Below are 10185 nucleotides of genomic sequence, written 5' to 3' on the forward strand. Positions count from 1 at the left end.
TGGATGGATATACATGTATATATGGGTACATATGTATTTTGGGTTAGTTTAATTATTAGTAATTGTTAATAATTAAATTAGCTTCATTATTATTATTATTATTCTATATATATATATATATAATATCAAGTTTTAGGGTTTTAGATATATTCATTAAAATTACCGACTTATATACATATATATATTTTATATTTTATTTCTGTGATTTCTTTGTTGACTCCTCACATGAATAGAATTAGGTTAAAAGTATTTTGCCTATATATATATCGTATTATGTTTGCTTAGGGTTTAAAAACACAAACCCTATTCACGAATAGTGAGGTTTGAGAGAAAACAGAGAGAACGAGTTAGGGTTTGACCAAGAAAAAGGGCTGAATCGGGGAGGGGTATTGGACGCTTGCTTATGGGTTGAATTAGGAGCAATAAAGGAGTTAAGAACAGTCTCGGATTATTGAAAAAATTAGGAAGACGACGTTAAGGTTTCAAAACTGAAATCAGAGGCAAGTTCTATTTCTTGCTCTTTTCCTTTGACTTGTGTTATGTGAATGCTTAGATAATCTCCAGGATTAAATCGGACTTAAAAAATGGTTATTGTATGCATGTTAATTCAGACTTTAAACTATATATTATGAGTTGATTAATTAAAATTTAATTGTTGAACAAATTGTTTTATAATCTGGTTAAATCTTATAATGATGTGTACTAAGATATATGATTTTTCTGGATGATTTGGGACTTAATCGGACCTCTAGGAACTTGAACTAATGATTTCAAAGGGTTTTTAATGTCATCGGAGATGAAGATGATGACACGAAGTAGGGATAGAGCCGGCTCCTAAGGGGAAAGAGCTGGCTCCTTTTACTTTTCAGCCCACGGCTCTTTGTGAGAAAGAGAACCGGCTCCATAGATTGAGGGAGCTGGCTCCCTAAGCACAGAGCCAACTTCCAAGGTAGGGGAGCCGGTTCCCTTGTGTGGGAGCTTGCTCTCCACTTTTGAGAGCAAGTTCCCTTGCATAGTAACTTACTGGAATTTTTTTTAAGTACGGTTTTGATATTTTTGGGGTTCTCGGACTGTTCTGGGTTATTATTAATAATTTTAAACATTATTTCATGTTATATTAAAACCCCATATTGCATAATTTATACCTATATGCTAATGGATTGAACAATATGAAAGTTTAAAAAATTTTGCATGTTGTTAACGGATATAAGGGATTTAATTGCTTAATTTTATTTTAGCAATTTAACGGACTGTAACATGATTTTTAAACCTTGTTTTGGATGCATAATAGGGTCATATACTTATCAAACTTTATTTATGTTTACTTTGGATTTGTTTTAATTGATGAACTATTAAATTCTATTCTATCAATTACATAGATGTTTTTCTGGATTTTAATTGATGAACTATTAAATTATGTTCTGTCAATTACATGGATGTTGTTCTGGATTATAATTGATGAGCCATTAAATTATGTTTTGTCAATTATATGGATTTTGTGGATTATATGCACCGGTATGGGACGGTGTATTAGGTATGGATTAGATCAAATAACTCCTACCTACTCTAGAATAAGAGAATGGATTATAAAATCAAATCCTACGTATATTTAAGTCAGATCAGCTGAACAAGTTGAATGACTAACTGGATTACTTGCTACTTATATTTGAGTTAGATCAACTGAACAAGTCGAATGACTAACTGGATTACTTACTACTTATATTTAAGTCAGATTAGCTGAACAAGTTGAAAGACCAACTGAATTCCTTATTGATGGATATGATATGATTTTTATATATATGATTATGGTACCATGATATGAGCTTGAGTCTCAGAGTAAATGGTTAGGGAGCGTATATACATTGGGATACCCTATTAGGCTTAAGTACACATGTCCACTTCAGGTGCGTTTTGCATTTTGCCTTCTATTCAGGTTAAGACCCCCTTTGTAGTCCAGTGAGAGTCCTTTTGTATAGATATATATATATATATATTTATGGACTAGATAGTTATTGTTGAGTTATCTAGGATGTATCTGCGTATCGGGTCTCTGTTTAGATTGTAGTTAGAGTAGAACTTGTTTGTGGGCCTGACCTACCATCATTTTTTAGGTATTCATCAGGAGTAGGGATTGTTCGTGTTGAGCAGGGATCGTCTACTTCACTCTTCTGGATTGTGTTACTTAGGAGTTTCTTTATGTTTCAGTTTTTCTGATGTAGGCAGTTTTGTTGTCATTTGGTTAGTTTGGTTTTCTAGGGGTCCACATAGTATGGATTCCCGAGTTGTATTAGTAATGGAGGATTGGATGTATTTAAATATTTTCTTATTTATAAAAATTTATTCTGAGATTTTCATTAACGGATTATCATTTTAGTTTTCTTTCAGCAATTTTATTTATTCCTATTTGTCATATTTATATTCTGTGTTCTATTATTGCCATTTGTTTTGATATCCTCAGGTATTCGGGTGTGGGCCTGGCCAACCCACATCTGGAAAATCCGGGGGTATCACAAATGGTATCAGAGCACTCCAGGTTCAGGTGTCCTTAGGAGTGTCGTTCGTTATATGTCTTCTGCGTTGCGTCTCTTAAAACTTAGAGCCCATATTAGGATTCATAGTACTCTATCTATGGTTCGTTAAGAGGAGCTGATGTGAATTGTATTCTATACTCACATAATGGTTGACACTAGGTAAAGGATGGGGTCTAGGGCGAAAGTGATAGAGATCCAAAGAAGTAAAGGAGTGTGTTATCGAGTTCTTTGCCAGAAGTAGAACTTAGGATTGAAGGTTTAGTTCCGGGGTTGGCATTACTTAGAAAGTATAAGCCAGAGAAGGATTTAGTTGTACGTGATAGGTCACCGTATATCGGGACACGACTTCAGTTGTTCTCAGAAAGGAGACAATCGAGGATTAAGGTCCGAAGAGGATCCTAATAGAGGAGATTACAATGTATCCAAGAAAAAGGATACTAAATCTTGAGGATGAATGATCGCGCTAGGGTGATCTTATTTGCTAGTAATATAGCAAATAATATTAGTAGAATTTGGGGTGGATTAATCTACAAATAGTTAAGCTTTCGTCTTTAAAAGAGATATATAAAATGTATGCTTCTGGAGTTTGGGGATTTGATGAAGTTCTTATCAGAACAAAACGTGGGATCTTATATCATGTCCAAGAGAGCATTAGTAGTAGGTTGTGACGTTCTAAGTTGCTTTATAAAGCCACGTTAGACGGTTTGCGTTCCGCGTATAAGGAGGATGAGGGTTAAGCCTTTGGTATTCGCTTAGGCAAACGAGTATTGCTTATAAGCTATGTTTAAAGATTATGTTTTGAGGTTGGATGGTTACCTACAAAACTACAAAAGGAATTGTGAACCAATCTGGTAAGGTTGATTCCAAAGGAGACTTTATTTTCTAAAAAGAATGATGTCTTAAGTAAGATTGTATTTTGTTTTATTGTGTGTATCATACGTGTTTTATTTTCGTTAATTATTCAGGATTAGGAATATGGTTTAGTTGGGGACACAAGTATGTGATTAGCCAACTATTGTTTTTAATAACATGAAGTAATAGCACTATTTATGCTAGGATTTTGAGCATGAGGTTGTAGGATTTGGGAGATATAGATAAATCTGGCCAATCTAATGGACTTAGACATGCGTAATTATGGTACATTAATTGGGATGGGATAGTTAAACCATCAGTATGAGTCAAATAATCTGGAACGATTAGTTGGATATACTCTATCGTAGGTATGAATTCGTATAATATTACGACGTCATGATAATGGTGGTTGTTAATATTTCGGTATTCGTGAGGTTGTGGTAAATAAAGATTACTATAACGCCACGATGATTTATCAAAGGTGCTGACTTTGTTGAACATCTTCTTGGGAATTTCAGAAGTTGTCACCAAGTCTGAAGAAGGATTTAGTACTAGTTTAGGTACTTATTGGAATGACACCGACTGAGGATAGCAGACGGACTAAATCTTTATCAAGCTATTCTTAACCAGGACACTATTCATGAGTATGTCATTTGGAGGGGTTGCTGGTGTTGCAATTGGAGGAGGAACCAAAATCTCTACACTGTAAAATATGGGGAAAAAAATTTAGGGTCATAATTCGCAACAATTAGCTGTTGCTATGAAATTGATGACTTGTTTGGATGATGGAGAGGTTCTATATTCTTTTGAAGTTAGACAAGAAGTCAGATTGACACTTACTTGTGTTAGAGAAGTAGGATGTGTCACAGACATGAAGGTGAGACCGAACACTTAAATAAAGAAGAGGTGTATAGTGTCTATGGAAAAAATGTAGTTAATTGACTTTTGATAAATGGATTTACCGATAGATTTTCCATATCAGTCGGTTTATCATGAATCAGTATGTAAGAATTTAGTTACAAAGTGAACTTTTAAAGATGCTCCAATTTAAACAATGGGTGCAGACAAAAGCTGGTGGTACCAGACTAACGGTACTTTCTGTAGAGAAATTAGAAGGAGGATGTAAGGACTGAGGTCCAAAACTCTTAGTACTTTAGTTATTCTGGTGGAAACATGCTATTTCACGGTATGAAGTAGATGTTTGGAGGGCAAGCAGGAGGAGAGACATAGTAATTTTGTATCCAAGTCTAATATCTATTAGATACTCAGGATAGACCATCAGAGATTACTAGATCCTTCCATTCATTTCTTATACTGAAGTGAAAATGACAGAGTATTTTTCAACGGATCTAGTTCAGAGATTGCTGACGTTACACAAGGGTCAGGATTCTGGTTGGAATATTGGATGACTGATAAATTAAATCAACTTCATTTTGTCTATTTTGAACTGGTAAGATATCAGTTCATACAAATAGAACGGATCACTAGATGGCTTAGATGGATAGAAGTGGTGATTCAAATTTTACATTAAGTTCCGTCTGGTAAAATTAAATATGGAAGTGGATACTCTTAACAACCGATATGGTAATTAAACCTTCGGGTAGTTGTTGAGAAATCAGTTGAACTTATAGCTTGTTTAATAATGACACTGACTATTACCAAGGAAATTAAGAAGGTCAACTTCAACTATCGGAGCTGACCTTGGAGGCGGTGTTACCTTACTCAGATAGAGCTTAAGGTACTGAAGGAGGATTAGTAGGTTCTGTGAATGATGTTGGAGTGACTGAGATGTAAAATTTGCAAATTTCTCATGGTGCACTAAGATGGTTATGCGTTATATTGAGACATCTAATGTTAGTTGTGGTGAATCGGTACGGATAGGGACATGTACATATCTATCTATAGGTTTAACACCTGGTGGAAAGGTGAAAAATTGATAATCGGATATCATTGGGGATTTTTCCCACTTCATTTTTCAAATTGGGAGTATGATTAATCAGGACTGGAAAGTCGGTAGAAATTATCGACATTGAATTGGAAATATTTTCAAATGGGATAAGAGTGATGGATTGAGTAGGTTCGCTTATAAACATTAACTAGAGTAATGTTCACTTTGGAGTTTTATATTAGTTCTACTTTGCACTGATAATGGAGAACGATATAGCATGTGGATATCTGTTATAATGGATGAAAGTGCTATTTCGAAGGAATTTTCTGACGATGTTAGAGCAGTAACTTTGCTTCACATCTCCGGATGGGGGATTTGATCGGGACATTAGATTTGATCATGGAGGATATGCTTGGGACATATATCCTAGGTTTTCATGGATAATTGGAAGTGTTTACTTCACTTTTTAGAGTATTTGTCTATCATATAGTTGGCACAGGAAGGTTGGTGTGACAACGATTGATGTTTTGTATTTTATAATGCAAACCTCTCATTTGTTGGTTTTAAAAAAAAAAAGTAAGGGTTGTACAATCAGACCTTGACTTCATTTAAGGATACGAAATGTGTTTATAATTTTGGGCAGTAGCCTATAATTTAGCATTACCAAAACATTAGCATTGGGTGTATAGAAGTTTTGCAAATCTATGCTATCGAATTTGGAGGAATATGGATTTGTACTCTGGTATAAATTTTGGGTACAGATGAGTTGTTGTTACTTTCAACCTACGTGTCGTGTATATATATATATATATATATATATATATATATATATATATATATATATATATATTTCTATGTGTTTCTTAAATATAGGAACCATTAAGTTTCTAGGAGGAGTTGGGATTCAGTGGAGCCCATACACAGAGGCAACATCCGCAACGGAACGGAAATGAAAAGAATTCAGAGTTTTGTGAATTTCGAGGATGAAATTCCTTTTGTTAGGGGGGAAAAATATAATACCCCTAGTTTTCAAATGGATATAATTTGAATTTAATTTTTATTTTCTTGTGTATTTTAATGGATTGTGTGGCTTGATGGTATGTGTTTAATTGAATTAATTGTTTAATTGATTATTTGGCTAGTTGTAATTGTTTTAATTGTTTAATTGTTATTTTGTATAATTGTTTAAATTGGTTTACTTGTTGAATTGAAAGTAAATGTTTATATTATTTTTATTTTTAAACGGAGTTGGACTGGGATAGGATCAATGGACTATTTGGATAGTGTAAATGGGTACAGTTTTTACCCATGGATGGATATACATGTATATATGGGTATATATGTATTTTGGGTTAGTTTAATTATTAGTAATTGTTAATAATTAAATTAGCTTCATTATTATTATATATATATATGTTATATCAAGTGTTTTAGATATATTCATTAAAATTGCCAACTTATATACATATATATATTTTATATTTTATATTTTATTTCTGTGATTTCTTTGTCGACTCCTCACACGAATAGAATTAGGTTAAAACTATTTTGCCTATATATATATACATGTATATATGGGTATATATGTATTTTGGGTTAGTTTAATTATTAGTAATTGTTAATAATTAAATTAGCTTCATTATTATTATTATTATATATATATATATATGTTATATCAAGTGTTTTAGATATATTCATTAAAATTGCCAACTTATATACACATATATATTTTATATTTTATATTTTATTTCTATGATTTCTTTGTCGACTCCTCACATGAATAGAATTAGGTTAAAACTATTTTGCCTATATATATATATCACAGAAATAAAATATAAAATATAAAAAATATATATGTATATAAGTTGGCAATTTTAATGAATATATCTAAAACACTTGATATAACATATATATATATAATAATAATGAATAGGGTTTGTGTTTTTAAACCTAAGCAAACATAATACGATATATATATATATCGTATTATGTTTGCTTAGGTTTAAAAACACAAACCCTATTCACGAATAGTGAGGTTTGAGAGAAAACAGAGAGAACGAGTTAGGGTTTGACCAAAAACAAGGGCTGAAGCAAGGAGGGGTATTGGACGCTTGCTTGTGGGTTGAACCAGGAGGAATAAAGGAGTTGAGAACAGTCTCGGATTGCCCAAAAAATTAGGAAGACGACGTTAAGGTTTCAAAATTGAAATTAGAGGCAAGTTATATTTCTTGCTCTTTTCCTTTAACCTGTGTTCTATGCATGCATAGATAATCTCCAGGACTAAATCAAAATTTAAAAATGGTTATTCTATGCATGTTAATTCAGACTTTAAACTATATATTATGAGTTGATTAATTAAAATTTAATTGTTGGACAAATTGTTGTTTAAATTTTATAACGATGCGTATTAAGATATATGATTTTTCTGGATGATTTGGGACTTAGTCGGACCTCTAGGAACTTGAACTAATGATTTCAGAGGGTTTTTAACGTCATCGGAGATGAAAACGATGATAGGAAGCAGGGACAGAGCCGGCTCCTAAGGGGAAAGAGCCTGCTCCTTTTATTTTTTAGCCCGCGACTCTCTGTGAGAGAGAGAACCGGCTCTATGGATTGAAGGAGCCGGTTCCCAAGGTAGGGGAGCTGGCTCCCTTGTGTGGGAGCTTGCTCTCCACTTTTGAGAGCAAGTGTTCTTACATAGTAACTTACTGAAATTTTTTTTTAAGTATGGTTTTGATATTTTTGGGGTTCCCAGACTGTTCTGGGTTATTATTAAGGATTTTAAACATTATTTCATGTTATATTAAAACCCTATATTATATAATTTATATCTATATGCTAACGGATTGAACAGTATAAAAGTTTAAAAAATTTTGCATGTTGTTAACAGATATAAGGGATTTAATTGCTTAATTTTATTTTAGCAATTTAATGGACTGTAATATGATTTTTAAACCTTGTTTTGGATGCATGATTGGGTCATATACTTATCAGACTTTATTTATGTTTACATTGGATTTGCTTTAATTGATGCATTATTAAATTCTATTATGTCAATTACATGGATGTTATTCTAGATTTTAATTGATAAACTATTAAATTCTGTTCTGTCATTTATATGGATGTTTTTGTGGATTATAATTGATGAGCCATTAAATTATGTTTTGTCAATTATATGGATTTTGTGGATTTTATGCACCGGTATGAGACGGTGGCATATTAGGTACGGATTAGATCAAAACGCTAACTCCTACCTACTCTGGAATAAGGAAATGAATTATAAAATCAAATCCTACTTATATTTAAGTCAGATCAGCTGAACAAGTTGAATGACTAACTAGATTACTTGCTACTTATATTAAGTCAGATCAGCTGAACAAGTTGAATGACTAACTGGATTACTTGCTACTTATATTTCTGTTAGATCAGCTGAATAAGTTGAAAGACCAACTGGATTCCTTATGGATGGATATGATAGGATTTTTATATATATGATTATGGTACCACGATATGAGCTTGAGTCTCAAAGTAGATTGTTAGGGAGTGTATATGCATTGGGATGCATAGCTGGTTATGATGGTAGAGGTATACCCTGTTAGGCTTAGGTACGTACACATGCCCACTTCAGGTGCGTTTTGCATGTTGTCTTCTATTCATGTTGAGACCCCCTTTATAGTCCAGTAAGAGTCATTTAGTGTGGATATATATATATATATATATATATATATATATATATATATATATATATTTATGGACTAGATAGTTATTGTTGAGTTATCTAGGATGTATCTGCGTATCGGGTCTCTGCTTGGATTGTAGTTAGAGTAGAATTTGTTTGTGGGCCTGACCCACCATCGTTTTTCAGGTATTTATGAGGAGTAGGGATTGTTCGTGCTGAGCATGGATCATCTACTTCACTCTTCCGGATTGTGTTACTTAGGAGTTTCTTTATGTTTCAGTTTTTCTGATGTAGGCAGTTTTGCTGTCATTTGGTTAGTTTGGTTTTCCAGGGGTCCACATAGTATGGATTCCTAAGTTGTATTAGTAATGGAGGATTGGATGTATCAGAGTATTTTCTTATTTATAAAAATTTATTCTGAGGTTTTCATAAATAGATTATTGTTTTAGTTTTCTTTCAGCAATTTTATTTATTCCTATTTCTCATATTTGTATTCTGTGTTTGATTATTGCCATTTGTTTTTATATCCTCAGGTATTCGGGCGTGGGCCTGGCTAACCCGTATCTGAAAATCTGGGGGTATCACAGATAATGTGTACTGGTTTGTGGGACTAGCTTGGGATCCAAATAACACTATCCTTCTCAGTAGAAGGTAAGGGCAGGGCCTGCAATTGGGATATAAACAGTTGTGAGTGGCAAACTTGCCAATGCTATAATGATTGTGGAATTACCCACTGATTAGTGGAAATTAGGCTATCAACTGTGATGCGAGGATCCAGTTGAAGAATTTCCACATCAGATAGGTTAAGTTGTGAACAAAGTGGTCCATTTAGTAGCCAATAATCAAGCCACATCATAGTGCTAGTGCCTATCCCAATTCTATGTTTTATCAATCCCCTAGCCATCTTTCTTACCTTAAGTAGCCTCCTCTAAAACCCAACCTCAAAGAAGACTACTTAACAGTCCAAATGGATTTTGCCTTGACAAGGAATCTGTAAGTCCATGCAACCCAAAGGTTGTCCTTCCTAGTAAAAAAATTCCATATATGTTTTAGACTTGTAATTAAGTTGACCATCTCAAGATCAGGAAAGCCTAAGCCCCCCAAACATTTTTTTCTACATACTGAAACCCAAGCAACTTTTGCTCCCCTCTTCCCCATCTCAACACCAGACCGGAAGAAAGATCTAATAACCTGATTAACCTACTCAATCCCTTCTTTTGGAATAACAAATGTAT

The sequence above is a fragment of the Cornus florida genome, unplaced genomic scaffold (assembly GCF_030987335.1).
Source record: "Cornus florida cultivar Cherokee Brave unplaced genomic scaffold, ASM3098733v1 CherokeeBrave_3.0.0_Hap2_Chr03, whole genome shotgun sequence".
Classification (NCBI taxonomy): Eukaryota; Viridiplantae; Streptophyta; class Magnoliopsida; order Cornales; family Cornaceae; genus Cornus; species Cornus florida.